The following is a 22,328-nucleotide window of genomic DNA, read 5'->3' as shown; positions in this document are numbered from 1 at the left end:
GCTTGTCATTGGCCTTCACCCCGCGTCAATCGCATCTTTCCCCGCCCCTTCTGCTTTCTGAGGCTTCGCTCGCCGCCTCAGCCGGCCCCCAGCCCCGGGTCCCAGCTTCCTTCACCTGCCCTCCCCACCCCCGCGTTTCCCAGAGGCCTTCGCGGCCTCGCGAGAGAGGAAGCGCCGCGGAGTGGGGGGTGGCTCGGCCGCGCTTTGTCGGTTTGGCCGGCTGGGGGAAGATGGCGGTTGGCTTCCTGCCCTGTTGGCGTGTGCCGGCCCCGTTGCGCCCGAGTTCTCTCCGCGGTGGATGCGCAGCCTCGACTGGCGGGTTTAGCCCTCTCGTTTCCGCCCCCTGGGGTTGTCCGCTCTACGGGAAGTTTTAACTCCCCACTCCCTAGACCTGCGCACAGACAGGGTGAAGGTTGGAGGCCCTTTACCCTTCCGGGCTCGGGTCTGCGTGGCCGCAGCGACCGTGACCTGCCAAGTCCCCCTGACTGGGTCTTCGTGAGACCGGTTCGCCCACCCGCCCCTCCCCGCTCCTTGCCCGGCCCACACACCTGATTAGGCGGGATGACTTCCTACAGTCCCTTCACCAGTTTATGAGTGGTAATTTACGGGCAAAGCATAACCCAAAACAAGTATTCCCATTTATTCACCTGAAAATGAGTGCGATTTAGAAAGAGCCTCCTATGCTTAGTTCTCGTGATTACCGAAACTCCCGTTCGCGATACAGTTTTGTGTAAAAGGTTCCCGTGGTGACTAAAAAGTCGACAGTCCACCCTGAAATTTGGAAACACGCTCGACTGTGAAACAAGAGCCAGATAACGGAGCCGCCGGCCTCGTGTCCAGGGGGGCCCAGGATAAAGCAGCAGGGCCGCGGGGGGCAGAGTGAGGTGGGCAAGGCGCTGCCCGCTGCTGTATGTAGACCAGGGCAGTTTACAAGGGGGTTAGAATGGAAAGGTAGGGTGATTTATTAAGTTAAAGATTACTCTCCCATGACTTACAAGCTTTAAAAACCATTTTAAAATTGGCAGCGTGGGTGGGGAGAGTCCTGAGAGGGAGGTCTGGACTTGGGAGAAGGGACTGGCGTCCCGGGCGCAGGGGCTTCCTGGGCGCGCGGTGGGCCTGCGGCCCTGCGCAGGGTGCTCTTGGGGCCAGCGCCCTGTGGGCAGGCTGCACCGGAGGGCCCCCGAAACGTTGTTGCTTCTGGTTCACCTCCGAGCATGACGTAGCAGTATTGAAACAGTTGAGTTTTTGCATGACCGCATGCAAATGACATTATTTTAGAAACTGTTGGAAAATACGGGCTCGACACTAGTCTGAGGTAAGACGCCTGCTCCGCAGAAAAGGTTTTCAATAACCAAATACAAAGTGATTAAATTTGGGTTTGGTATGGTGAATGGCCCCATATTTAATTTTATTTTAAAAGTACTGCCCTGGCTGGTGCGGCTCAGTGGATTGAGCACTGGCCTGGGGACCAAAAGGTGGCCGGTTCGATTCCCAGTCCGGGCACAGGCCTGGGATGCAGGAGGGGCGACCACACATGGGAGTTTCTCTCCCTGGCCTTCTCCCTCTCCCTCTCTCTAAAAATATGTACAATCTAAAAACAGTGTTTTCAAATCATGCGGTTTGCCCCACATCATGGACCTGTGAGGGGTCAGCGCCAGGCCGGGGTGACCCCAAAGCCTGCTCCCTGAAGCACGTGTGCCAGAGCCTCTCCAGGTGGGTGTCGGCTGGGAAGCGGCGACTTCCGTAGGCCATGCCATCTAATGACAGGCATGCGAGGGGTGTAGCCAGACCCATTTTACAGGGGAGGGAAGAGACTCGGGAAGGTTCAGCAATTGTCCCAGAGTCGCCCGCCTGATAAATGGTGGACAGCGTTTGAACTCTAGCTTGCCTGACGCCAGGTTCATTGCACAATCCCACCTGCCTTTTCTGCGTCTCCGCCTCACTCGGCTGCACTGTTCCCTCCTGCCAGGTGCTCGCAGGTGCTAAGTAATGAGCACGTGGGCCTACGAACCCTTGCGAAGGAGTTCCTGAGTCAGGCGCCGGAGTGCACGCCCTGGACAGCAGACACAAAGCAGCTGCAGAGGAAAACCAGTAAACTGTGCGGTTGTTTACACGTGGGTGTCTGTGAGTCTGCTTAGCGTGAAGTAGCCGCCTTGAGCGACCTCAAGTCTGCGTGGACGGAGGCGCTTCTGCCGCTGGGGGACCGAGGCATCGTCCTCTGTGACGGGCCCTGCGGTTGCCCGGCGGGCCTCCCTCTGTGACACTCCCCTCTCAGCTTTCTCTCACCTCCACTGTGTTTCACAGCTGCCCACTGGGCCCCGGCTGGGGCGGCTCAGTGGACTGAGCGCCAGCCTGCGAAGCAAAGCGTCGCTGGTTTGATTCCCAGTCAGGGCACAGGCCTGGGCGGCGGCCCAGGTCCCCAGTGAGGGGCGGGTGAGAGGCAACCACACACTGATGTTTCTCCCCTCTCTTTCTCCCTCCCTTCCCCTCTCTCTAAAATAAGTAAATAAAATCCTTTTTTAGAAAAAGGTAGTTAAAAAAAAAAGCTGCACACTGTTAGCCACGCAAGTTCCTGGCTCCCATGGTTGAGGAGGAGGGGCAAGGGATGAGCAATGTTTTTCTCGTAGCTCCAGCTTGTCCCAGGCGGTGCGCAGCGCAGACATTGGAAGGTGCCGGGAGGGAACTGACGGTTATCTGGTGTGCACAGAGGTGGGAGCAGGCGTAGGCTCCTTGAGGGCCAGTGGCCTGCGCCGTGGTAATCTAACACCCGGGCCAGCAAACGTGTCTGAAGTGCTAGGCTCCAGGCCCCACCTACCACACAGGCCCTGCCCAGGGAGGCCCATGTAAACATGCCCGGCGGACACCCCGCGAAGGCATGACCCCTCCGTGGCATCTCTGAGCCTCTGGGCAGGACGCCTCCCCACCTTTATAACCCCCCTCCCCACTCCACTCGCATTCGGGGAACTTGATTGCAGTTGCCTGTTTACTTGTCTGCCTTCCTCATTAGGCTAAACCTGCAGACTGGGGACTTGCCCTTGAGAACAAAGGAATCTGAACTTTGAAAAAGACGGGTCCTTCAGCTTCCAAGGGGACAGAGGCAGGAGCAGAGGCATCTGAGGGAGCGGTGAAGCCTCCCACCGAGGTGTTACTGGAGACGCACCCCGCCTTCCTCCTCCATAGCCTACAACTGCAACCAAACTCTACCCCATGTCCTCCTCAGAAAGAGAAAAAAGTGGTGGAGCCATGTGGAGGACTCGGAGAGCAGGCCCTCCTCGTGGAGGGGCTGTGTCTCGGTCACACAGGAGCCACACAACACAGCACAGGACAGCGACCCGCTGCTCACTCCGGCATGGCCTCAGGTCCTTTCTTCAGGGAAGCCAGCTGCGTGGCTGCCGAGCTGGACCCTCCCCTGCATCACTCGCCACTCGAGCAGCATTAGCCCCACACAGCGCGATGCCCTGGTAGACCCGCGTGCGCGCAAAAGGGCGGAAGAGGCTGAAGTGTGGCCTGAAGCTGGACCCCGCTCCTGTCTGGACAGCCGTTGGCAAACCTTTACGAAAGAGCATCTTCACATGTTCCCAACCTCTGCCACTCGTCTCCGCACCCACAGGAAGTGTCCACACAGCGGGCGGTGAGCCCGCTGATCTCCAGCAGGCTGTGGGCTGTGCTGGAGCACAGCGCCAGGAAGCCTGGCTTGTCACCTTCTCAGCTGAGTCAGCTGCCACCATGGGCAGCACCACCATCAGGGTTGCGTTTTTGGGTACAAATGTCTATGGCTGCATTCTGGGCTCTTTCTTTTTTTCCTTTCTTTTTCCTTCCTTCCCTTTTTCCTTCCTTCCTTCCTTCCTTCCTCCCTCCCTCTCTCTAATAGATCCCAGGTGACCCAGCTGCTGCTGGTCCCAGGACCGCACTTGGCCTTCAAGCCGGGGACCCATGGCTTTAGCACCCAGATACCCCTCTGCCTTCCGCCACAGTCTCAGGAGCTTCCTTCCGAGATGTTCCAGGGGCCCGTGTTCAGGCAGTCTGTGAATGCAAATGAGCGAGGAGAAACAAAGGCAACGTCCCGGCGACCACATTGCCGTGGTGGGACCAGGCCTAACGCGACACGGTGGCACTGGCTGTCGGAGACTCTGCATCGTGCTGACCGTGCCCGTTAGAATTATGATAATGGTCTCCCTGACACTGCCCTGGGCCAAAGGCCTGTCACTGCGTCCTCTCATTGGCATCCTGACCTCAGGGAGGTGAGGAGCGTGCATGTTGTCCCTCTCCTCCCATGGGTGGGGAAACCGTGGCTCAGAGAGGGTGTATCTCCAGGTTGGGGTCAGGTGTCCTGCCGCAGCTTCAGGGCTTTTCCTACCAGAGGTGTGGCTGTCCCGCGGGACTTGTCCAGGTTCCAGAACCCTGCCTCTCTTCCTTCAGTGGGGTCTCGATGGCTCTGGTCTCTTTTTCAGGCACATCAGAGAGGAGGCAGGATCCCAGGGCTGGAAACACGTTTCCCTTTTGCCACTGATTCCCATCAATCAGCCACCATGGCGTGAGCCAGACCCCAGAGATGCTCCCTGGCTGTCGGACGTGCTGCACCTGCTCACACCCTTATTTCTTCTGTGAGTCAAGATTTAAGAACTTGGGAGATTTCACCTAAAAATCCAAATTTCTGGTTTCTCAGGAAATCAGAGGCCTTGGCACTCAGGGACACATCCCCATGTGGCAGCTCTTCCAGGAGCAAGTCTCTTGTCATTTGGAGCCTGAGGTGGGGTATGAGTGGTCACAGATGTGAGCAGTTGTACCCCACCCCCACCCCCACCCCCATCAAGGTGTGCGTGCACACCCACACCTGCGTGCTTACTCACCTGGCCACCGCCCACCTCCACTCTGGGCTGGTCTTCACTCCTCTGCTCACTTGTTCCTTCATTCAGCGAACACATACCACCTGAACCCCTCTGCCAGCTCTAGGGAGTTTAAACATTCAAGATATTGTATTAGTTTCCTGTGGCTTGTCTAACAAAGTATCACAAATGTGTGGTTTGAAACAATAGAGACTTACTCTCTTCCAGTTCCGGAGGCCAGAAGTTCAAAATCAAGGTGTTGGCAGGGCTGGCCTCCCTCCTGGCTCTGGGTCCTCAGGCTCCTTGGCTTGCAGCTAAGGCAAGCCACGCTCTGCCCCAGTCTCGTGCCCAATCCCTGTGTCTGGCCTTCGCGTGGGTTCTCCTCTGAGTGCATGCCCGTCTCTGTGTCTCTTCTCTGCTCTCCTTATGAGAACTCCAGACACGGTGGGTTCAGGGTCCGCCCTACTGCCCAGTCCAGTGGGGCCTCATCTCAGCTCACACCCACGACAGCAAGGTCTCTGAAGGAGGTTCATTCACCTCTCCTTTGGGCATGCAGTTTAACTCACAATGGACATTAAAACAAAGACAAAAAACAACTCTCCAACAACTCAAAATTTGAAGCATGGCCACTTCGGGAGACAAGACTCCTAAAATGTCAGCAAGAGCCCCATTGACGAGTCTTGGTTGTGGGGTGTGTATGGTGAGCGGGTCCGTGGCCTCCACGCTCCACGCGCGGTGATCCGCTCAGACCACGAACAGCTCTCCCTCGTGCAAAGGACGCCCAGCCTGGCCGGAGTCACCCACGGAGCAGAGCAGAGCGCAGTGGCAGCGCCACGCGAGCTCATGCTGGGGAAGCTCAGGAAGCAGCTCGCCCCTTCCATCAGGCTTTTCCCCTTGCGACAGGGACTTCAGGGAGCCAGCCCTTATCTTGGCCACCCACTGTTAAGAGACCATATTTATTGCCCCCCCCGCCCCCCACCCTGAGGTGGGCCAGGCTGCCTGTGCTTCCCTGCTGACCTGCCCGGCAGGGTAAGTGCAGGGTCTTCAGGTGTGATGTATAAAAGGTCTGATCGCCTTCTTGACCCGCAGGGTGGCCTCTCTAAACTCCCCCTCAACCAAGACGTAGTCCGTGCTGTGGGGCAGTTTGCTGTATCTCTGTCACAGCCTCAGTAGATGAGGAACCCTCCGGAAACCACGTGCTCTAAGTGACCTTTATTTTGTGGGGCTGATATAAGTAAACACAGTTAATACCAGATACAACTTTTGCAACAGAGAACTCTGGATGAAAGGATGGATTCATTTGGTTTCCTTAAATTAGGTGAGAGATTAAAAAAAAAGACTTTATGTATTTATTTTTAGAGGGGAAGGGAGAAAGAGAAACATCAGTGTGTGGTTGCCTCACACATGCCCCCTACTGGGCACCTGGCCCACAACCCAGACAGGTGCCCTGACTGGGAATTGAATCTTTGACCCTTTGGTTCCCAGGCTGGGGCTCAATCCACTGAGCCACACCAGCCAGGGATGAGTAAGAGACTTTTCTCCCCTGTGCAGTCAGCACCCCCTTGGACGTGCGTGCCGTGACGTTCTGTGGGGAAGCCACGCTCCACTGCCCTGAGCACCAAGCCCGAGCCTGCGTGCAGAGCTCCTTGTTTCGCGCAGCCCACCAAGGCTGCTCTTACGTGGGTGGCTTTCGTGCAGAAAAAAGTCTTTCGGCCTGGTTACTCGCATGCCATATTCTCTTGCTACATAGTTATAAGATGTTGGCTACTTTTAACACACACTTTTGCTGTCTTAAAACCACAGGCAGAACCTAAAGCCTAACTGGCTTCTTTCATGGAATGGGATGTCCTCAAGGTCCCTCCAGCATGCTCTGTGAAAGAAGCCAGTCACGAAAGGACAAATACTGTGTAAGTCACTCACGTGCAGTTGCTAGAACAGGCAGAGTCCTAGAGATGGAAAGCAGAAAAGTCAGTATCGGGATGGGGGAGGGGCAGGGGGCGTCAGTGTTTAATGGGCACAGTTTCAGTTTGGGAAGATGGGACAGTTCTGTGGATGGACGGTGGTGACGTCTTCACAGCGATGTCTATTCCTCAAGGCCACTGAAGCGTGCACTGAAAAAAAAAAAGGTTAAGACGGGCCTGGCAGGGCAGCTCAGTTGGCTGCAGCGTTGTACAATACACCAGCATGGCAGGTGTGACCCCTGGTCAGGGCACACAGGAGAACAAACCCACCAGTGCATAAGTAAGTAGAACAAGAAATCAACGATTTTTTCTCTCTCTCCCCCTTCCTCCCTCTCTCAAAATCATTCAAAAATGGTTAAAATGGTAAATTTTATGTTATGTACATTTTACCACAAAAAAGAATAAAACCCTGCAATAACCCAAGTGGCTATATCTAAATATATCGAAAATGATAGCAGATATATAAAAATCCACATTCCTGAGATTGGATATGTTGTACATCATAAATGTTTCTGTCATTTATATATTTATGTGAAACTTGTTTCCTGTTTTTTCTTTTACTTTTTATTTACTGATTTTAGAGAGAGGAAAGGGGAGCGTGAAACACTGATTTGTTGTTGCACTTATTTATACACTCATTGGTTGACACTTGTACGTGCCCTGACTGTGCATCGAACCCACAACCTTGGCATATCGAGATGATGCTCCTGCTCCGACCAGCCGAGGTACTCGGCCAGGGCGGTTGTCTCCTGTTTCGCACTTTTCTGTATTTTTCAAGTTTAAAAGTTTTTGACAAGTATATCTATAGCTCTGTGACGTTAACTCTGTGACTTGAGCTAGTCTTCTTAGCATTTCTAGCTATTATTCTGTAGAATAGGGATGATAAGTCTATGGGGCCACCAAAGAGGAAAAAGGGATTTCAGGACATTAAGTTTACTCAGCAACACAAGTAGGGACCAAAGTAAACTGAAACCACCTGTCGTTAGCATTTAAGTGGCAATGGGATCAAGTGCAATGTCAGAAATTCCTTAGCCTTGTAGAGCAAGGGTTGTAAACCCAAGTCCTTCAGGGGCCAGGCAGGTGGCCGCAGAGTGTGAGGCAGTGTGGCACTGCAGGGACTGTGGCCAACTGGAGAGCCCCGCTGTGAAGGCATTTTCATTCAATTTAGAAAGAAAAGCCAGAACCACAACTCTGTGCAGGCCAAACAGCACATGGCGGGGTAGTGTCTGGCCCAGGGCCAGTGGTTTGCAATTTCTGCTCTAGAGGGAGAGAGACTTGGGTCTGAGACGGCCACCCGAGGCCTTTCCGGCCCAACCCCCAGCTGTCAGGAGGGGAGACAGGATCAGTCCAGGATCTAGGTCGCAGGTCCATTTCAGCTCTCTCTCCTACCTCACTACTGTCTAGAGACATTTCCCCTCTGCAGATATCATTCCAAGTTTGAATTTGAATCTTTTTTAGCATAGATAAACTTGTGAAAGTTAGTCTTATTACCCAGATCAAGTCAGTCCCTAGTGCTTTTCTATTTCATCAATAGCTGCCGCTTCCCAGCAAAGTCCAACACTCAATGTTGAGCAGAAATTTTGACGTGAATACTATGTGCCTAGTAGCTTTTTTAAATGGCAATTATTTGCTTCTTTTTGTATGTATCGAGTGAGTTTAGAGAGAGAGGAAGGGAGAGAGAAAGAAACATTAATTTGTTTTCACTTATTGATGCATTCATTGGTTGATTCTTTTTTAAAAAGATTTTATTATTTATTTATTTTTAGATAGGGGGAAGGGAGGGAGAAAGAGAGGAAGAGAAACAGCAATGTGCAGTTGCCTCTCACATGCTCCCTGGTGCGGACTTGGCCCACAACCCACACATGGGTCCCAACTGGGAATTGAACCAGCGACCCTTTGGCTCATAGGCCAGCACTCAGTCTACTGAGCCACACCAGCCAGGGATTCTTGTATGTGCCTTGACTGGGGATTGAACCCACAACCGTGGTGCATCGGGACGATGCTCTAACCAACTGAGCTACCTGGCCAGGGCTGTATTTGCTTCTTTGTAGTAAAACACCAGAGAAATTTAGTTGTGAACATGTTCGTATCTCTGATTCTTCAGGCTTTCTCTGAGAGTTAACAGACTTTGAGAAAGATGGATTTTTGACTGAGAATTAGATCCTTTTCAAAGAACTCTAACCTAGGGGCATGAACGGGCAGGCTTGGAATGAGTGTGGCCCCTGTAGCTGTGTCTGTGCTTGCCCCCCACTTTTTGGAGGAGGACAGAAATGAAATGCCCTCAAGGCACTCCCTGAGTGATCTGGGGGCCCTGCACACTCCCCCACACCCACACCAGTGACATCTTCGTTTTCCTGCCCACACAGCCCCTCCCTGGCCACTGACAGCAAGGGAGGCTGTGCTGTGTCTCACCCCAGGGAGACCATTGCGCCCTGCTGTCAGAGGGGACTTCTCCAGGCAATGTGCTCAGAGGTCAAGTTTCAACAGACTTGGCTGGGGCAGCCATGTGTGAGACCCACTCAGCGGCTCTGCCTCTGGCCCTGTCCCAGAGTCCACGGGGCCTCTTCAGCCAGAACGCTGGAAAACCGTCCTCGTCCAACAACTGCAGAGATTCTAATAAGTGTAGACTAGTGTCTTACTGTGATTTCAATGTGCATTTCCTTCATAGCTAAGGACTTTCGTCCATCTTTTCACATGCTTATATGCCATTTGTGTAACTTCTTTGGAGATGTGTCTATTTAAATCTGTTGACCATTTAAAAAATTGTGGTGTTGGTTTTCTCACTGAGTTTCAAGAGTTTGCTGACCTTAAAGAAACAGCTAGAGCCCTGGCTGCTGTGTGGCTCAGTGGATTGAGCGCCAGCCTCTGAACCAAAGGGTCTGGAGTTCGATTCTCAGTCAGGGCACATGCCTGGACTGTGGGCCGGGTCCCCAGTAAGGGGGCACGCCAGGGGCAACCACACATTGATGTTTCTCTACCTCTCTTTGTCCTTTCCCCTCTGTGTAAAAATAAATAACTAAAATCTTAAAAAAAAATAGCTTGATATTTCTCCAGCAAAATGGGTTATTCCGGAACAACAAACAAACGTAATTGGGTACATAGACCCAATGGCGAAGGACTCACAAACCCAGAGAACAAAGCAGAGGAATGTTCTTTTATAGAGGGAAGACCGGGTGCCAAGGGGCTGTTTTAAACCGAGAGTCCATTGGAGGAAACTGGGAGTTGGAAGTCTCGAGGCGTCTCACTGGCTGAGTGGTTACCGGGAAGGAGAAGATCCTCCTCCCTCCTGGAGTAACAGAGTAGAGACAGCTGTTTGGGGCGATTGATGTTGAGTGGTGGGGCATGAGGTCCCCCTGTAGACCCTCGGGTTTCTATTACTTTTCACGAGTTCTTTATACATTCTGGATAAAATTTATTTTATTTTTGTTTTATTTTGTTTGGTCCCCGTCAGAGCTGGTGTAATGTAAGTAAGGACTCTTTCATTCTGGGAAGTTTTACTTTGTTATTTCTTTCTCTCCCCTCTCTTTTCTTCCTTTGAGATCCCGAGCAGAGCAGATGCAGATCGGCCGTCTCAGCCTTTTGTTCTTCTGTCCCATCTCACCCCCTGTTGAATGCAGGTGCTGCCTGCTGCTCGGGACCTTGCTGGTGAGCCAAGCAGCAGACGTTCTGCTCTGGTCCCGGTCGGGGGAGGCTGGCCCTGAACGACGCAGTCTAATCCATCCGCTGGTTCTCTCTTCTGCTCTAGGTGCTTGTTGCTATGGAAGAAAGTAGAGCAGGGTGATGGGTGGGGAGCCCGTGTTGGGGAGCAGGCGGGGCCGATCTCCCCAGGAGAGGAGGTGAAGGTCTGCAGGGGGCGGGTGGGTGCCGGCCCCACTGGCAGGTCTGGGGAGACCATGGGTGGAGGCCAGTCTGGCTGGAGTGCAGTGTGTGGTGGGGGTGTGGGGAAGGCTGGTTAGAGGGCTGGGCGGTGTGAGCACTTTGGCTTTAACTTGGAGTGGGTGGGAGTGGGGTTGTCAAGTCTGGAGGACAGACTGTGGGGGCGGGAGGCCTTTGCAATGTTCAGGTGAGGGATGCGGTGGGCAGGGGGGGATGCGGGGGGAGGCAGCTGGTCTCTGTGTCAGTCTGGGTTCCCTTGAGATCAAATGTTTCATTGTGGGAAATGGCCGTGGGAGGGAAGGTGAGGAGGGAGGTGAGGAGGGCCGGAATTACTGGGATGGATGGTCATTCAGGTGTGACTCTTGAGGGAAGATGGGCAGCACCCCAGAGGCCAGGCAGCCTAAGGAAGGTCTGGTATGGCCATCGGCAAATCCTGCAGCCAGACCTGGCAGTCAGAGCAGCCCTGTCTCCCAGGATGGCACTTGCCTTCCTCCCTCCACGCAGCAGGCTCCTGGCTGGGGGCAGCAGCCTGGGGAAGTGTGAATCCCAGAGCCCAGCAGCTGGGACCCCAGGCCTCTGTCCTCCCTGCAGCTGGGGGTCTGCATCTTCATGGTCGCCACACTGGCCTGGGCACCACGGGCCTGGACCTGTCCCCTCACTCCATGATTTCAGAGGCAAAGGTCAAGGGGAAGAGTCACCCTAACTGGTGTGTTTGTCACCGGCTCCTCTCTGCTCCTCCTGCCCTCATCCTTTGCTTTGGGGGTTAAGCCCTATTTGAAGGGTGCTGGGGTTAAAACGAAAAGCGATTCTATTGCTGGCATGTAGGTTCCAGCAGAGAGAGGATGGAAAATCAGGTCACAAGATCTAAGAAAGAATGTGGGTTAATTAAAGTTTAAAACACAGACCTTCCTGCAGTGGTTCCGTGAGTCAGCGCCAGCGCCCAGCTTGGGGAAGGCGGGACAAGGCACGGACCGTGGGGGGGTCCTGCCTGGGGCCACGGCCTCGGGTGGTGCTGGCACCATCGTCCCGAAGGAGACAGCGGCCCAAGTTTGCCTTCGTGCTTTTGTGCTTTTAAGCACCATGTAAACTCACCCCTGTACATGCTCAACTGCCTGGGAAACGTCCTAATTCAAGCTGAGAATCTAGGTCGGCTGTTTACAGGAACAGTATTTGCTGAATTAAGCTGGCAGCACGAACAGCCAGTGACTTCTTGGGGGGCCGAGGGGCGTGAGCCGTGAGCCCATCCGTTGGACCTCTGCTCCGTGCAGCTGTCGCTTCTCTCCGGGCGTCGACCTGAGCACCGGAACCTCTTGCGCCTCATAGGAAGGCAGCACAGCGCGCTCCTGGGAGGGCTCTCCTGCCCACGGGTGGGGAAGGCTGCAGGTGCCCGGGGCGCAGGTGGCATGGGGTGCCTGCAGCACTTCTGGCCTGCACACACCCTGTCAGCAGCTCACACCGAGGCTTTGTTTGAGCCTGGCTGGGGTGTCTCTGCAGTGGTTTTGGGTGAGGGGGCACCACAGCCAGGGGTCCTGCCTTGAGGGTCCCGCTGGGCTCCGTTCGCGTCTCCCAGGCTCTGAGACCCCCAGTGTCCCAAACAGTGTTTGCTTCGTCTGACTTAAGCTTCAGCATCCACGATGTGGGCTGAATTGTACCCCTCCCCCAATGAACAGGTTGAAGTCCCTACCCCCAGGATCTCAGAGTGTGACCTTATTTGGAGGTAGACTGTGGACAGATGTAATCAAGTTAGGAAGAGGTCACTAGGGTGGGCCCAGATCCAGTATCGCTGGTGTCCTTGTAAGAAGAGATCGGGACACAGACGTGCACGGAGGGACGACCATGTGAGGACACAGGGAGAGGACAGCTGCCTGTGAACCAGGAAGGGGCCTCATCAGACACCAAATCTGCCAGGGCCTTGACCGCGGATGGCCAGTCTCCAGAACTGTGCAGAACGAATTCCTGTTGCTTGTAAGTGGTACTCGTTATAGCAACCTGAACTGAGACAGGTGAGTAGGGCCTAGAGGCAGGGTGTCCAACCTTTGGGCATCTTGGGGCCACACCAGAAGAAGAAGAGTTGTCTTGGGCCTCACATTAAATACATTGTGACACGTAATCCCCCCCAAAATCTCAATGCTTTCAGTAAATTTACGATTTTGTGTTGGGCCGCATTCACAGCTGTCCTGGGCCGCATGTGGCCCATGGGCCGGGGGTTGGACACCCCTGGCCTGGAGGGAGCAGCCACCCCCTTTGCCTGCGACTCGGGGCTTTCACTGCTGAAGCCAGGATGGGCTGGTCCCACCTGTGGCCCATCACCCTGAGATGAGAGAAACAGCAAACAGGGAAGAAGAAATCTCTTCTTTCCTCCCCCTCCGTTCCAGTCTCCTTCTTCAAACTCTTTTGGAAGAAATGGTGAGAAACCAGCTGATGATGGAGAAACATTGTTTGCAGAGTCCCCCACCAACACATTCAATATCAAATCACTGACGTCATTCCTGGGCCCTGTTCACAGGGACAAAGCTTGACTCGGTATATCTTAAGTAAACACCCCAAAATCTGAATTTCAATTTTTCTGGGCACATTCAGAGCCAGTCTCTTCTGCCTCCTGAGACTGCCCATCTCAGAGTTCAGGGGCCAAGGTCTCTAGCCCCTCGTTGGATCCTCTGAGTCCTCAGCACAGATAGGCAATAGTCCTTCCTCTGAGATATGAGGCCAACCCTCACGGGGCTCCTGCTCTGAGCCACCCAGGTCTCCTCAGCAGAGGATCAGTGCACCATCCTCAACGTGTCAGCCATGACTCGCGGTCACACCCGTGAGCTGCTGGGTTCTGATAACCCCGAGCCCGTCTTGTTCTTGTGAGTTGTAGGGCGCTAGCTGCTCCTGCCTTTACCATCCAGCGTCAGCCTTTAAAAAAAAAAGAAAGAAAAAGATTTCATTTATTTCCAGAGAGAGGGGAAGGGAGGGAGAAAGGGAGAGAAACATCCATGTGTGAGAGAAACATCTTTCAGTTGCCTCTCGTACACCCCCAACCAGTGACCTGGCCAGCAACCCAGGTATGTGCCCTGATTGGGAATCGAACCAGAGACCTTTCGGTTTGCCAGACCACATTCAGCCCATTGAGCCACACCAGCCAGGGCTCCAGTGTCAGCTTTAACATAGCTTTGGGCTGCTCCTGACCTTCACGCCTGCTCCACCAATTCCACACAAGTCTGCTCCGTGGTGAGGCATGGTGCGGTGTGTGCTTCCTGACTCAGAACTGTCCGCAGGGAGTTAGTGAACGACCCCTGGGGCTGGCTCCGTGGAGAGTGGTCCAGCCAGCGTGAAGAGCAGGTGGAAATCCCTTAAAGCAGAAACACTCTAGGAATGTTTGAGAAGCAGCAAAGAGCAAGTGCACTGGGGTTGGACTAAAGTGAGTGAGAAGCAAGTATTTGGAGATATGGAAAGGGGCCAGATCATGGATGGCCCTGTAACTTCTAGAACAGTAGGCGACACACTTCAGCTTTGTGCGCTGAGGGAGCCGCTTAAGACACTGTTTTCTAAGGAGAGGAGCGAGCTGATGAGAACTTGGTCTGAGAAGCACAGCCGTGGCGGCTGTGTTTGGAGTATACTTAGGAAGGCAAAAACAACAACAAAATACCAGTTAGGTCTGACCCGTGTGGCTCAGCGGGTTGGGCGTGGTCCCGCTCAGCGAGAGGTCACTGCTCAATTCCGGTCAGAGCACAGGCTGCCTTATTCAAATGCACATTTCTCCACTGAGTCTGGTGTCCCTTGTGGAAGGAAGTGCTCATGGCCCTGTCATCTAAGGTGGCGTTTTCAAGTGGGGGCCTGTGACTCACCAGCAGATGGTGATGTTGGGTCGGGATTGTGACCAGCATTTAGAGAAGCTGAGGTTGCCCTACAGTTGCCAGGTAAAATACGGACACCCAGCACAGTTTGAATTTTAGATATAGAACAAATGACTTTTTTTAAAAATACTGAACAAAGTTACCAGTTTACTGTAATTGATTTTACTTAACAGTCTAGGACGTTCGCAGGCGGCAGCAGCTCTAGTGCAGTTTCAGGTGCAGTCGGGAATTCCGGGATCTCCGCGGAGCTGCCAGTGTAGCGAACCCTGTGAGTAAAATGCATGGGCACTTTCGGTAGCCCGTGTGAGGGGTCTCTCTAAAATTGGCTTCCTTCGTTTCATTCTCAGCAAAATGCCCTGGGCCGTTCAACAAGGCTTTTAATGTTCCTGATGTGCATGCATGGTCCCTCTTTACAGTAAATTCCTGGCCATCTGGAGATGTCACTGTGACGTCCACGGCCTCAGGGCCTCCACGGCCACCACGGGTTTTTCTCCTCCATCCATTATGTTCTTGTGAAATTCTACTTCGCTTCCACAGGAAGTTTAGCAGTTTCCGGTTAGCACCACAGCCACTGCACCAGGTCCCCGCACACCGCCACAGCCCCCACTCCAGGGCCACCCCCCCAGAACGAACAAAAAACTTTTTAACCACAAATACATCCTAAGGATTGTAGGCCTACAGACATCATTAAAAATCGAAGTCTTTTTAGGACCTGAGATGCGAATTTAACCAGAGTCCTGTGTTTCATCGCTAAAGCTGGCAACCCTGAGTCCTGTGGGACAGAGGACACCGGAAGGCCCCGTGCTGCGGGAGTAAATGCTACTTACTCTTGCTAAATGCTAAATACTCTTGCTGTGTATCTGGGGGCAGGCATCGGGCCACACCTGAAACGCATGCTCACGTGGCTTTGAGCGAACACGTGCAAGCCGCTCTCCTCAGTGGCTTTGTTAAGTGTGAGATGCCCATGGAGGTGTCAACAGTGCTGGTGTGCGAGGTGGGGTGCCCTGGGGTGCCTGTTCTCTGCCGTTCTGTGTTTTTAGAGGATATTTTTTTCTGAAAGAACTCGGAGTCTTGAAATGCTTATTGAAATATTACTCAGAAAATTTCCTCTGTTGATCAGAGTCTCTCCTCTCTTCTGAGGAGAAGTCCTCGGTCCCCCTTTCTGGGCTGCTTTCCCTGGGCGTAGATGCTGCCAGGTGGGCCATGTGCCAAAGGCCAAAGGCCACTTCCACCCGTGGCCAGCAGGTGGCGACAACGGCTGTGATCTCTGCCGAGAGGCTTGTTAAGAGCCGACCAGGTGGATTTCCCAACCCAGAGAACTTGCTTCCCATTGATCATCTGCTTTGCCCAACCACCATACCTGCACCATCCCCTCACCCCCGCCCTGCGGCGACCCCAGACCTTGTGCTCTTCTCAGGCCGATTCTACGATTCTACGGCCAGGAGTAAAAAAGCCCCGGGCGTTCTGGAACCGTCTGTGAAGTGTGCCGGTGAGTGAGGGACGGACTGCAGGCCCACCAAGCCAGAGAAGCTCCTGCCGCAGGTGTGGCTCAGGACAGTCGGCCGTGGGGAGGGCGGCTGAGGCCACACTCCTCAGAAGAATGCGTGGCTAGAGCGGAACCACAGGACTGTGGACAGTGACAAATAGCCCGAGGACCCGTGGCCCTCCGTGTGCAGCCCCTTTCTGAGTCGCATCTCCCCGCCTCTCGGCCCTTCACGTGCCTCTGTGCACGCTTCTTCCTTTCCACCCAGCCTGCTCCTTTCCCTGCTCTCGTCTGTGTCATTCTCTGCTGCCCCTAACCTGACCATGACAGGGAGCAGAACTCTTCACAGGCCAGCAAGATCAAAGCAGCAGTCTACGTGAAAAACCTGTCTCACCTGCTGCAACCTTTGTCTCCTTACAATGTAGCCTGCTGACCCAGGCGCCTGACTCACGTGGTGGCCGGGCCTTTGGGGAGGGGGACCCTGGGCAGAGGTGAGGAAGAGAGGGTTGGGTGCCATGGGACAGGCTGCTTTGTCCTTGTCTTGGGGGCCAAGGACAACCTCGCGGAGGAAGTGACCTTCAGCCCAGCCTGATGAGGGGCAGGAGAGTGAGGGAACAAGGAGGGCAGGAGCAGCTGAAGCCCAAGACCTAAGGTGCCACGTGTTGGGCACAGAGGGGAGCATGGGAGGCAGAGATGGGATGGGCCAGAAAGGTGGTCAAGGCTCCAAGGTCCCCTAATTATGATGACATCGGGGCCCCAGGCACAGCCCAGGGAGGAGGCCTCAGGTCCGAGGCACTGGGAGAATTCAAGGTTCAGGATGAGCTTCTGGTGGGTCCTCAAAGGCCTTTAGAGCAGAGGGAGGGGAACTGCTCCAGGCTGTGAGCACGCAGCTCAGACTTGGAGGCAGGAAAGCAAACCAATATGGATGGAGGTGGGGGCTCTGGTCCACTCAGAGAAGCAGCTGTCTGGAGTGTCCCAGGCCTGGACAGTTGTGTAAGAGGCTGGGCCTGCATTGAAGACGTGGGTGTTGGCTGTCTCCAGTGCGTTTGGGTAGAGGGGAAATAAGTGAGAATTTTCTCGTGGTTTCCGAGAAGCTCCCGAGTTAGAGTAAGAGAGCGTTCTGAAAGTAAAACCATTTCCTCCCTGGAGGGAACTGCCCTTCTGGGGAGCCCCGGGACGTGGCTTCTCTGCGGGCTGGCAGGCATGCCTTGGGGCCTGAGTCACCATTGCTCTTGGGCGGGGCCCCAGCTTGGAGTCCGTGATCGTCATCGTACAGGCGCTGTGCGTTGCTGGGACAGGGACTGGCAGGGAGGGAGGCTGCTGCTGTCTGCGCCAAGCCCAGCGGGTGGGTTTTTGTTTTCGGCCCTGTCCCCTCCCCCGTTATCTGCCAAGGCCAGGCCGAGGCTGCCAGTATCTGTGGTACTCTGAGGCTCTGTGGCTTGGGAGGCCACCGCTTGCCTGTGCCACACAGGCTCGAGACTCTGGGATTGAGGCCAAGCTCCCAGGCCCAGGCAAGACGCCAAGGTCCTGCCACCCCAGTGCATTAGTGACGGGCGCTGTCCCACAACTTGGTGACTCTCATCGTGGGCTCTTAGAGAACTGCGTGTGGGGTGCTGATATTCACCAGCCATCCTGCGGGGCTGCTGAAGGTGGGCCCCCGCCACCTGGACGCACCGTGAGTGCTCACGTCGGGCACTGGACTCAGGGAAACACCTCCAGACTCAGAGTGTCATATGGCCTCTGGGTTTTGGTTACAAATGGATACCTGGGGTTCCAGGAGCATCCCCCTACATTCCACTGCAGAGCAGCTGCCTGGAGGCTGCCTGTGTTCTAGCTCCTTCTAGCTGTGGGACCACAGGGGCATCTCTTGCCTGGCCCAGCCTCTGTTCCTCATCTGTAAATGAGTGCCTGACCCCTAGGGTGGTGTGAGCTGCAAGGAGAACGACCGTGAGAACACTGAGCGCAGAGAAACCCCGTTTCGCAACACTGGGCATCGGTCATGGTGTGTGTTCAGGGCAGCGCCCCAACCTGGCATGCCGGGGGTGCTCTGTGGGCATGGTGCCTCTCAGTGGCCCCAGATGCACGCGTGTTTCCATCTCCCTGAGCAGGAAGTCGTGGACACAGGGAATGGCGTCCTGGGTGGCGGGCCAGGCCCCCAGTTAGGGATGTGCAAGATGCACCCTACTGATGTTTCTCTTGCATGTCAATGTTTTTCTCTCCCTCCCTCTTTTCCCCTCTCTCTAAAAAAAATTAAAAATAAAATCTTTTTTAAATTAATTTTTTAAAACTTTTTAGAGAGAGGGAAAAGGAGGGAGAAAGAGAGGTAAAGATGTATCAATGTGTAGTTACCTCTTGTGCACCCCCTCCTGGGGACCCAGCCTGCAACCCTAGCATGTGTTGTGACTGGGAATCGAACCAACAACTTTTTGGTTTGCAGGCTGGTGCTCAATCCACTGAGCCACACCAGCCAGGACAAAAGTAAAGCTGGAGACAATGAAACAAAGAAGGGCTTAGCAAGAGGAAGCGCCAGGAGAGCCTAGGCCGGGCTGCCTTTCTTAGTTCACTGGGAAGTCAGGGAAAAGGGGGCCTTGGGGACAGGTTCAGGAGATTAGCCTGGGATAAGCTGCCAGCAGCTTATTGCCGTAAGCTCAGGAGACACATGCCCGTGAAGAAAGAAGCGGGGGTAGGAAGAAAGAAAAGGGAATGGTGTGGGCTGTTCCCCAAACTTATAGGTGTTGCAGGCAAAGCCACAAGGCAACTTTGTGGCTTGGCTTTTGTGCCCTGAGGAGCCGACTAAAGCTCAATCTGAAGATTCCTTGCGAAATTCCAGCAAAGCAGATTTCAAAGAGCCTACGGGATTAATTGCTGTTCTTGTGTTACGCAAATAATCAGCCCAAATTGAAACTAGACTTAATGCAGTTTCTTTGAAAAATGAGGGTAATTTTAGGGAGAGAAACTGTGTTTCAAAGGAAAACACAAAGCCCAATTGTTCCCCTTAAACAAAATTGAATCCTGATTTTTCTAGTTTCCTTCCAAGCTAATGTTTCTTTTTTTTCTCCCATTCTTTGACCTGAAGTTATTGAGAACTACTAATGCAGTGGAAGCCACAGAGACTCTACCTGAGCACCTGACAAGGTCCCCAGAGACATGCAAGCTGCAGACAAAGAGCATCTAGCAGATTGTTATTGCTTAGTGTCATTCCAGCCAAAGCCTTACCTTTGTTTGCACAGGCCTTGCATTTGGGAGGCTTCTCAACTGACAGTCTTGAAGACTCAGAAACTGGTTTACGATTTGCTGTGCTCATAACCTTTGTGTTCTTTCTGTTTTCATAGAGTGAATGTCTATGACCTTCTTTACCTGGTTGCTTGTTTACACAATATACACCACCCTTTAGAAGCCCACCTGCATCGCCACCTCCCGAAATGAGACGTGAGGATTTGGCCGGATGGACTTGTTGTCAGGACGAGATGGTTGCGTTGGATACAACAATTCCATATCAAGATGATGATGCTTTGGGATTCCAGCCTACCCTACTTTGGAAGAAGCAATTAGCCTCTATTCCAGGCTCAGATCCCGTTCCCTTGTCTCTCTTAGGTCAGACAGGAAGAGACTTGTGTACCTTATGGAGGCAGGGACCACGATCCTTGTTAGCAGGAAGCAGTTGCTCAAGCAAGACCCTCTTCCCTCATCACCCATAAACGATTTTAGGGTTGGAACTCTCTGTGGGGAGAATGAGACAGGATAGTAGAAAACTAGAAAAATTCCTTGGCAAGTGGGATAGGGAAGCTGAGACAGGTAGCGGAACACAGTGGCCAAGCAATTCACAGCCAGGTGTAAAACTGGGTCCTGGCAGGGGGCAAAACTGGGAAAAGAAGAACCCCACCCCCAAAGTGACCTCTTCTCCCTGACCTTTCCTCCCTGGACGTGGCATCCAGGCCTCAGCTGTGTTTCAGCTCTGAGCCCAGAAAAGCAGCAAAACCAGGTGGGCGATGCCAGAACCAGCTGCAATGACTAATTTCCTGCCCTGTCACTGACCAATCAGAGGAGACAATGACCCTGAAAGGGCACACCTGGAGAACTGATGAATATTCTGCTGCAACCCTCCCCTAGAATTCCTTCCTGCAAGAGAGAGAGAAAAGCCTCAAGACAAAGGGCCCAACGTGCACTCTCCCTCCGGGCTCAGCCTGTGCCATTCCCTTTCCCTTCTTCTCCCCCCACTTCTTTCTTCACAGGTACGCGTCTCCTGAACTCTAAGGCCATGGGCAGCCAAGCTAACCCCTTAAACCTATCTCCAAAGCCCCCTTTTCTCTGAACAGCCCAGCCCAGGCTCTCCTGTTGCTTCTTCTCTGCTGAGCCCTCCCATGTCTCCCTGTCCCCAGCTTTAATAAAAGTCCCCTCAAAATCGCCTAGATTCCTGTTGTGGAATCTTTCGTGCACGAAGTCAGGAACTCACGCCCTCCAGCAGGCCCGAGGCAGACCCTCTCAGGGCCAGGCCTCTTGGCCGGTGACAAGTCCAATCCTGGGTGGGGTGACCGGGGCAGGGGCTTGGGGATGCGGCAGGGGTCCAGTTGCTCTGAGTGGACACTGCATTGCAGGCCTGGGGACTGGACCTGTGCTTTCGGCCGGCAACTCTCAAATGTTTCCACCTCAGGGCCCTTTACTCTCAATTATTGAACGAAAGGGCTGTAGCTGCTGGATCCTGCAGAGTGACCGCGACCGCATGGAAATTAAAACCGAGGTGGTTATTAGTTCCTTTACAGGGTACTCACTAAAATCGCAGCGATTCGTTAAAATGGAAAACTGCTATCCATTAAACAACTATAAGCAAAGTAAGTGATAATATATTATTCATGTATGAACAAGTAGGTTTGAAAACAAATTAGTATTTATGTAAAATAATATTCATTTAGAATTATTAATTTATTTTGAAATGATACACACATAGTAATAATGATTTTTAAATGGAAAAATAAGCATTCAGCCACAACAACATGTCACAGCAGACTGAACGTCGAAGCAGACACGGAACTCTGCCCTTGACCTCGGAGCCAAGGTCATTCTCGACAGTGATGCCCTTTGTGTTCGGTTTGCTGTTTTCATTTCAGAAACTGCTGGCTGTGGGAGCACTGCCCTGGCAGCTGCTGGCAGGAGATGGGCAGGACCGAGTGGCCCCCTGCTTGTGGGACTCAGCCCCTTGGTCTGCCTGCCTGTCTGTCTGTCTGTCTGTCGGGGGGACAGGGGAGGGAACTGTGGCTGCTGTCACTTGCACAGACTCATCAGCTCTGTCGCATCCCTGACAACCTTTTGAAATGCCCCTAGCTGACACCACTTTTATGGATGAGGAGACCAGGGCTCAGGGGGGGAAGAATGACTTCTGCGGAGCCACCCTGCTCTTCAGCGTTGGTGTGGGGACCAACCCAGGACTGCCCCGTCCCCTCAGCCTCCGTGAGGGTTCGGTTGTCTCCTGTGCTCTGAGTGCTCTGTAGGGTGCCCCCAAGTCCCCTCGAGGGTGCCAGAGCCCAGGCTTCAGGCTGCAGCCAAAAGCCTCTCACCAGCAGCCCCTCCCCAAAGTTGCCCCAGGGTCCCCTTTGGGGAAATCCCAACTCGGTCCCAGTGGCTCTGGGGCCCTGCCAGCCCCAGATAACTGGATGGCATGGAGTTAGGCCAGAGGAGGGGGATGGGTGACCCCGCAGCAGTGACAAGTTTTTTGGGGGGCCCTTCACTGTCCTGAAACATTGATTCGGCAAATTCTGAGAGCGCTCCCCCAGCAGCTGACCTTGGAGTTCAGGCACTGCCTCAGGCATCCGACGCTCTTCTCAGTTAAATAAGAAACTCAAAACCAAAGTTTTTAAAGATTTTATTTATTGCTTTTAGATAGAGGGGAAGGGAGGGAGAAAGAGGGGGAGAGAAATAGTGATGTCAGAGAGGAACATCGATTGGTTGCCTCTCGCACGCCCCCAACCAGGGGCACCTGGCCTGCAACCCGGGCCTGCGCCCTGACCTTTCGGGTGGCAGGACCACCTCCAACCCACCAAGCCACACCAGTCAGGGCTCAAAATGAATTTTTATCTGCGTAAGCTGCCCGCCTCAGTCGAGGGGAAACGCATGCCTACAGTAATGTGATGGAGGGTCTGCCTTATGTTCGCCTTTACGAGAGGTGACAGTAGAATGACTGATGGACGGATCCCCCTCGAAACTGACAAAGAAACGAAAACCAAAACCGTCTCCCATCACAGAGATGCCCAGCAAGACTTCAGTTCTCAACGGGGGCCAAGGGGCAGGGGTGGGGGCACTGGCTCTGTCGCCTGTGAGTCCTCTGTCCTGGCTTCTGTCCTTCTGTCCA

General features: G+C 53.7%; 1 long non-coding RNA gene and 1 pseudogene across 2 annotated transcripts; one reads left to right on the top strand and one right to left on the bottom strand.

Annotated features, from left to right (window-relative positions):
• Positions 1-6: 6 nt before the first annotated feature.
• On the top strand, positions 7-6,778 carry LOC123480495 (uncharacterized). Of its 2 annotated transcripts, none has more exons than XR_008426061.2 (3): positions 7-2,114; positions 3,008-4,241; positions 4,452-6,778. It is a non-coding gene; the product is annotated as an uncharacterized lncRNA (long non-coding RNA). The 2 variants fall into 2 exon arrangements; XR_008426060.2 differs by having other exon boundaries at positions 7-4,241; positions 4,452-4,604; positions 6,630-6,778.
• A 7,890-nt stretch (positions 6,779-14,668) lies between these two features.
• Positions 14,669-15,397, bottom strand: LOC112311690 (elongin-C pseudogene; annotated as a pseudogene).
• Positions 15,398-22,328: the final 6,931 nt, after the last annotated feature.

Source organism: Desmodus rotundus, unplaced genomic scaffold (assembly GCF_022682495.2).
Source record: "Desmodus rotundus isolate HL8 unplaced genomic scaffold, HLdesRot8A.1 manual_scaffold_192, whole genome shotgun sequence".
In the NCBI taxonomy this organism is placed as follows: Eukaryota; Metazoa; Chordata; class Mammalia; order Chiroptera; family Phyllostomidae; genus Desmodus; species Desmodus rotundus.
Note: the sequence above shows the minus strand (reverse complement) of the source record. Positions and strands in the feature narration are given on the sequence as shown.